Consider the following 7,703-nt stretch of genomic DNA (forward strand, 5'->3'; position numbering starts at 1 on the left):
GACCCTTTGGCAATATCACCTTTTAGTGCGGACTGTTACGTGTCTGGAATGCTAGCATGACATGAGTGACTCTGGCAGGACTTGGTGAACTGATTTAGTGTAGTTTATTTGCTTATATTTAGTGAAAATACATAATTAGCTGGAGATACAGTTTAATGCAACGTGCCAGTTCCAAGGCAGTCACTGCATTTTGATTTTCAGTATTTTAAAAACTTGTATCTATTAACATTGACAATGCCATTCATAGTCTGCAATGCACAAAGATAAACAGGAAATATATTTGTGAGTTCTTAAGTTTAGGTAGTTATCAATACGGAAAGAAGATACAGTTTGCAAAGCTAGTTGAGGGAACGTAAAGAGGGAAAAGGCTCGTGTCCTCCTTCTTCCTTCAGTGTTCGTATAGCTGATCAGAGTTTTAGCATGTCTCTGGTCTCGTTTTATTTAATGTAGATTGTCTTGTTGGCTCCAAGATATGTAGATTATAGAGAACAAAAGTTATTAAGTCATTGGAAGGTGTTTAATGTTAAATAATTGAGATACAAGAAGGTAAGTGTGAGAGGAAAAATTATTTTACTTGGTAAGTTAATACATTTTTTAGCAAATAATTATATGGGGGGGGAGGGGGGCCTGGGATAGCACTCAATTAGCAGTTGAGATATCCAAGAAGCAGTGTGCCTAGGAAACAAATGTAAAGATTCCTCTGGTGTGGCATCCTTGCTCTTACCTTGCATGTGCAACCATGTAAGAAATGGTAGAAATCAGGAGAAGTCATATTTAATATAACACTTTGGGAGTGGAACTAAGAGGCTGAGGGTTTCTGGAGTGACAGAGTAAATGAGGGTTTTCCATTTCTGTGTCACCTCAAAATCCCTTTCGTGTCCACTCAGACTTTCTGATGCTCATAACTGATGTTTGAGACCAATGGAAATATTTGCATGCTAATTACACTTGAAAGCTGTTCTGCCTTCGTAGATGCCTAGTAATAAAATATCCTTGAGCTTCTTGGAAGTACCTTCTTGGATTTTTATTCATTTGCTATACTGCTGGGAGTGCTGGTTCAGTGTGTTATACTTTTTACATTAATATAATCGGCTTTATGCTCCTCCTTTCAGTCTCACCTGCTTCCTGTTATCTTTCTTAATCTTCACTCTCTACTGCTTATTATCTTCTACCATGTGCTCCTCTTTCTCAAAAAAATTCTTGTCTTTTCACCACATGAACATTGCATCTTCTCAAAAGACTTCTGAGTTGTAGTTTAAATTGCATGGTAAGGTGTAGGGTTTTTTTTGGGGAGGATAAGATTTTTTTATTTTCACAGATTGGTGAAGTGTTTCATCTGAATCACTTGCTGTTCTGTTTCTTTAAAATCCCTTTTACATATTTCTTACAGTACTATAGAAATTGTACTGATTTGACCAAATTTAAGCAACTTATGTAAAAACAAAGTGAAACACGAAAAGTGAGGTTTAAATATAAGATGCTTTATTTCTGTTGAAGTAAATAGGATCGCTTATCCAATTAGCTCAACTGTTTTTAACAGTGGCAGCTTCTTAAACGGTTTGGATTTGATCTGTAGAACACATCTGTTTACACAGAGAATCTAAACTGAATTCGTTTTAAGGGACTGCACTGATTTAACTAAATCAGTTTATAAATCGTATAGTCTAATAATACAGTTCTCTCCTGGAGATGAGGCTTAATGGTCATCTGATGGGGGAAAAAGACTGGACTGAGGTACCTGATGATTTTAACAGTGTATGACTGGTGATGTTCTCTTGGTTTTCTGATGTACTTTCTTTAAGCCGCTGGTGTTTTCCTCACTTACACGGTGTTGTGTTTCTGCAGGTAGAGACAAATTACGCAATCAGAGGCATAAACTTAGTGACCAGGTAAACGTGTGTATATAGTCCACATATCTTTCTGCTGACTTTGTTTTTTTTGGCAGAAGCCAAACTGTCAAGTTCCAGAGAGAGGCAGTTTCCAGAGTTGAAAGTGCTCCACTAAAACAATTTCCCCTCAAAAAAAGAAAATATAGGGACATTGTGCTTTAAATATTTCAACTACATTAAGGAAGAGCAGGCAGCATCCACATATTATTAGGGAGACAGATCAGAATCTGTGTCTGAAGTTGTGGATATTGATGATAATACAGGAGGATGTAGAGAGTCCATCACTCATCTGTATTGCTTGTATAATAATGATTTCAGCACATCAGGTGTAGTAGTGAAATACAGTTGTGCTGAACTAGGAGTTCACATTAAGGTGGATGCTTAATTAGTGATTTTTTACCAGTGATAATACTGAAATCATGATCCTCATGAACTATTTAACATTAGGTTTTGTTTATTAGGGAATGATTTCAAAAAATCACTCAACTATTTCAAGTGGTGTATTTGAAATGCCAGAATTTACCTTTTATTTTCCCTAATGAAATTGATCACCTTAGCTGTTGTCATGTTTTGTGAATTGTTTCTTATAAAGCAGCTGACAATTCTCTTGTTAGTGTTGATAAAATTAACATTTAAAGCATTTTGCTGAAGAGTGGCATGAGAATTACTCATGAAGGTGGTTTGTTGTTTGTTTGGGTTTTTTTGGTTTGTTTTTTTTTTTTTTTTGGTGGTTCTTTTCCTTTTGACTCTTCCCAGAAAAGCCCCAGCAGTAGCAGTGTCCCCCTAGGATCATGTCTGGAGCGGAGACGGAATTTTGAGACTTCCTGTTTAAATCAAGTGTGTGACTGTGTCCGGACAGAGATGGCAGCGGTCCTCAAGTCTGGAAAGCTGCTGGTATCTCCAAGTCCTGATACCCGGGAGTCTGGGTTAGCTGCAGGTGCCTCTTGTCTGAAGCCCTTTTTCAAATTCAGGGCGTTTTTGTCTGGTTGGTAATTAGATCATTCATTTCTTTTGTTGTTGCCTCTACTGTAGATCATTCAGAGGGTGGAGAGTTTTACTGCAGTGAAACAAATCTGAGGGTTCTGCTTCTTGTTAGCGTGTTTTTTCCCCAGCACGTTTTCAGAGGTGCATTAAATACATCAGATGGAGCTATAATTTTTCTTGTGTTAGTTTTTTTTTTTCTCCACCGCTGTCCTGTCAAAACAAACTGAGAAACGATGGGTAAATTTTCATGTTACCTTTTTCATTTACTCATCGTCAAAGGAAGAATCCTGTGCTAAGTATTTTGCAACTTGATAATTTTGGACTAATCACTTCTGTCTAAACTAGGTATTGGTTAAAAAATAGCTAGTGGGATTCCAAACAAGTCTGTAAGGATTGAGGTAAGATTTTTAGCACAATGATTCTTAAAATTTTGAGATGAGAGTTCCCCCTTTTCTTTGCTTGAGCTGTTAAATGCTGGTTTATTTCTGTATTTCTAGTTAATTGAGTTAATGCTGGCAGTAAGAGTTTACTTCAGTCACACTCGCATACAATAACCACCTCTGCAGGTTTGAGATTAGTTAATTGTGGTAATGTTGCGTTTAATTTAAAGGTTTTTTAATAAGAATTATGTTTTTAATACTGCAGGAAGATAAAGCAGTGAAAAAATAATTGAGAGTATCATATAGCAAATATAACAGCAAAGCTGCTTTGTTCGTTTCTCTTTAATGGATTTCTGTTTCCCACCCTGATTTTGCTTACTGCAATACAGTTTTATAGTTACTACAAATGTGAAAAACAGAGGAGGTAACTTTGAAATTTGTCTGAAAATTGGTCTTTGACTGCTGACATACTTTTTTTTTAAATGTTCTAATAGCTGTTAATTTAAAGCTATGTCGTTTCCCCTCTCCCTCCTGCCCCAACTGACCAGCATAGTATTCAGTCTTTGTAAGCAATGTGTTTGTGATGACTTCATGGTACAATAGTGGTTTTTCAGATGTTGAAAAAAATGGACAAGATGTGAGGGTTAGGCCGTCTTGGAGTAGGGTGGAGAAGTGAAGTGGAATTTCTAGTGTATGAAAGTTATGCATTCGAAACATCCTGGCTGGTCTGAGAGGCTCCATCCACACTAAACCAGGAAATGCAAATATTCGCAAGAGCCTTTGTTTTCTTCAAGTTTCCCACGTGTTAATTCTGCTTCTTTCTCACTGTCTGAGGCGGTGAGTGGAGCCTTAGCTTACCCTGAGCCCTGATGGGGACAGTTTAACCTGGATCATTCAAATTTAATTTGCATATTTGGTATATAGCTAAAAAAAAGGTAAACCAAACCCAACGTCAAGTTTTGCATCTACATATTCAGTTTCACTGGTTCCAACATGAATCTCTGTAAAAGAGGCTTGTAAACCTTCGTGGTAAGATTTGAAATGCCTGGGGAGGGTTGCTACCTTCGTTGGGAAAGTGGCAGCATAATTTCTTTCCTCCAGCCCTTGACAGGCGTATCAAATAAACTGGACACATGAATAGAGCTGGTGACGTGTGTGGCAGCGAGCCCATCACCGAACGGATCGGGCAAGTGTGAATGCTTTAGTTGCTTGAAGGAGGAATTCAATGGTGGGGGGGGGTTTGTGCTGTGTTTTACTTTTGGCTTGGAGTGGAATAAGGGAGGAGAAGTGGAAAAGGAAGCCTTTTGTTTACAGTAAAACAATACTGTGAAGTAGACATGGTGATGTTAAAACAGGAGTCTAAACACGGCAAATCCAGGCAGACTCCATCTGGCCGTGTCCACACGTCATTCGGACATCCCCGGCGCAGACTGCCGGAGTCGAGTCACTGTCGTGTCGTCCCCCCCTTGCAGGAATTTAAAATAGCCTGGGAGACTCTGTCCCAGAATTTTGTTATTGCATGAGATGAATGATTTATTGGCTTAACTATTTATATTCAGTGACTATGTGCATCTTTATTAACGTTTCTCCCGTGGTAAATGTGTGATGTTTTCATTTTGAACTTTAATCTGCATGAGTTATATTACAGGCAAGTAATATGGGTCTAGAATTCTAAATCCAGTCAAAGCACAACCTACTCATATAGGTAGAATTAAATACAGTGAATCTGTTGGAAAGAAAAATGTACTGTTACTATGTTAGTTTCTGACATATTTGCAGTGATTTAAAGTATATCGCATTATTAGGATATTTTTCACTTCTGGATAATCCATATTACTGTTTTGTGTTTGAATGCGGGTTATTGTGGTTTTCTTTGTTTAATCCCAGAGGAATAATTCTGATTTGTTGAGACACAGATTTCTAACTGACAATGCTTATAAGCAGGTGCATGTGATCCTTTGAAAGGAGTTTCATTTTACATGCAGTATATGAAGGATTTAGCATCTGTCTTGTGTTGAAGTTGAACTTGGGGAAATGTGTTTATGGGACAATTTAAAATTTTAACAATTACTAAAGGAAATTCTTGTTAAAAGAGCTTTTCTAGTATGAAAGTTGTTCTCATATGTATTTTAAAAGAGTTTATTTTAAAGCTGTCTACCTCGTGTTTGGGTATCAGCCTTGCAATAATGCTTTTATATGTCACTTAGATGTAGTGTTAAATTTTTTTTTCAACCTAACAGGTTAGTGTTTAAAAATTCATTGGTACTTCTGAATTGTTCTGATGCGTGTTCCTAGTCAGATGGTTAGAATTGATCCATGATTCTAAATTTGCATTAGATTTAATCTAGGCTTATAATTCTGAAAGATAATTGGAAATTAGTTTACTACTAGCAGGAACTGTAAGTGTGTATGTTAAGAGTATGAGCAGGTAGCTGTGCCTGTTGAAGATGTTACCATCCCTTCCAAGTTGTCCTGGCTCCCGTATTCTGGGGCAGAAGGGATCATGTTATATATTTCCTAATTCACATCAGGAAAAGGTATCTAGGTGAAACAGCTAGTGATGGTCGTTTGAGGTTTACCTGGCTGCTCCAGAAGGCAGTCCTCGAGCTGCACCTTCCTGCTGCAGAACCATGAATCTGGTGGATGGTGGAGAGTGTTTACATTTAATCTAATCCAGCAGAGTACATCTGAAATCAGCATTGGTTTGTCCAGTGTCCTTGGGTGAACTGGGCTTCCCTGTGCATGTCATATGGCACGCTCATCTTGGTGTGTGCTGCCTCTGTGCGGGACCCTGAAAAGAAGAGGCATGAGGGTGACCGGTGACCCTTTCGGCTCACTCACATCTTCAGAGGATGGTGTTTGGAGTTTTAATTTGGGTAGCGCTGAAGTTCAAATAAAAAGGTTTAATTATTTTCCCCAATACTGTAAGAAGGCCTTGCCAGCCTCTGTCTGTACGTGTTTTGTACTAACTCTAGTTCAGAGCTCATTAGGTTATTGTAAATTTCTAGTGCTTTGTGAGACTCTGAAAGAGCAGCTGTCAATAAGTAAAATAGAGCAGCCTGAAAGCGGTTGTGTGTATACTTGCAAGAGAAATGCTTTTTTCAGTGTTTTGATTCTGTGCTTCTGAGTGTGCTTTGGGAAATAGAAGGTAAAACTTCATCCAAATTTTTAAGATTGTGTCTCTGAAAATCCAAAGGGTGTTAGGTAGTTATTTTGGCGTGTGTATATACATTAAATTTAATAAAATAAATGTCTGAAACTGCAGAATAGAGACAGGAGATAAAACTAGCCATCTGCATTAAAATGAAAATACTGGGGGGATGTATTTTGGTTTTAGAGCTGAAAACTCACTGGTATGGTGTGCACTTTTCCAGTGCGACTGCGAGTTGCCCTCAGAAAGGTGGTCCGGTTAATCCTCCCTCCTTGGCTGCCATGTGCTGCTGCCACTTCCTTTGCATTACGGCTACGGATGGCGTGACTGCAGGACACATCACCGCAGCTCTCGGAGCCAGTAGCAAAGCAATCCATCTCCCCGGAAGGTTAATTTTCTGTTAAGCCAGTTCAGCTTCCTGATCTACCTTGCATCCGTAGGATTGCCAGACCTGATTTGAGAGAGGAACAGCTGCAGCCCTTCATTGTTAGGTGCAACATGAAACCCGGCAGCTCGTGTTCATCAGTGGTCATGGTTGGAATAATAGTCATCTGCTGCATTCTTACCCATTTCGTGTTTCAGTACCCTCTTCACTCAAAACCTACATGCACCTGTAAAGCATATATTTGTTAGGTTTGCCTGTCTTTGTGTGTCCCTTCTTGATGACAGTCGACGCAGTCTTCTGAAATGCATTCATTTCATGAACGGAAAGTAAATTCTTCGTTTATTATCGTGTTCTGTCACTTGGTTTGTCCATTTGCAGGAAAAACACCTTTCAAAGGAAATTAAAATTGAAAGGAAATGAAAACAAAAAAAAAATCCTCAGAGAGGTTAATTGTAAAATAAAATTTAATGTGAGTGGTTGGGATAAACAGTTTTATTTCAGAACCTTAATTGAGAATCTTATTACATCAACAGCTGCGTTTGCAAATCTGTATGGCGTTATTTACAGCTCTTTGTTCGATGAATACTTGAAGACCTCCTGTTTTATATCTTCCCATGTGGGAATTTAGGCAGGTCCAAGGAGGGAACGCAAGCATAAAAAAACCCACAAGTTTGTCAATAGCATGCCAACAATGGAAGAAAACAGTAGGAATTTGTTAGAAACATTTAAAGTATTGAGCTGTCCTGCTGGAACCTGGGCACGGTGTGCTGTTTGCCCGTTGTTTTTCTAAAATAAATAGATGAACTTACACAGAGTTTTGTACAACTTGGAGAAAAGCGTGTTGTGTCAGCCGTAGGTTCAGACACCCCGAGCAGTTTCTGGGTCCCAGGGGCAGCCGTCCGAAGGCGAGGAGG

This window comes from Tauraco erythrolophus, chromosome 20 (genome assembly GCF_009769465.1).
Source record: "Tauraco erythrolophus isolate bTauEry1 chromosome 20, bTauEry1.pri, whole genome shotgun sequence".
In the NCBI taxonomy this organism is placed as follows: Eukaryota; Metazoa; Chordata; class Aves; order Musophagiformes; family Musophagidae; genus Tauraco; species Tauraco erythrolophus.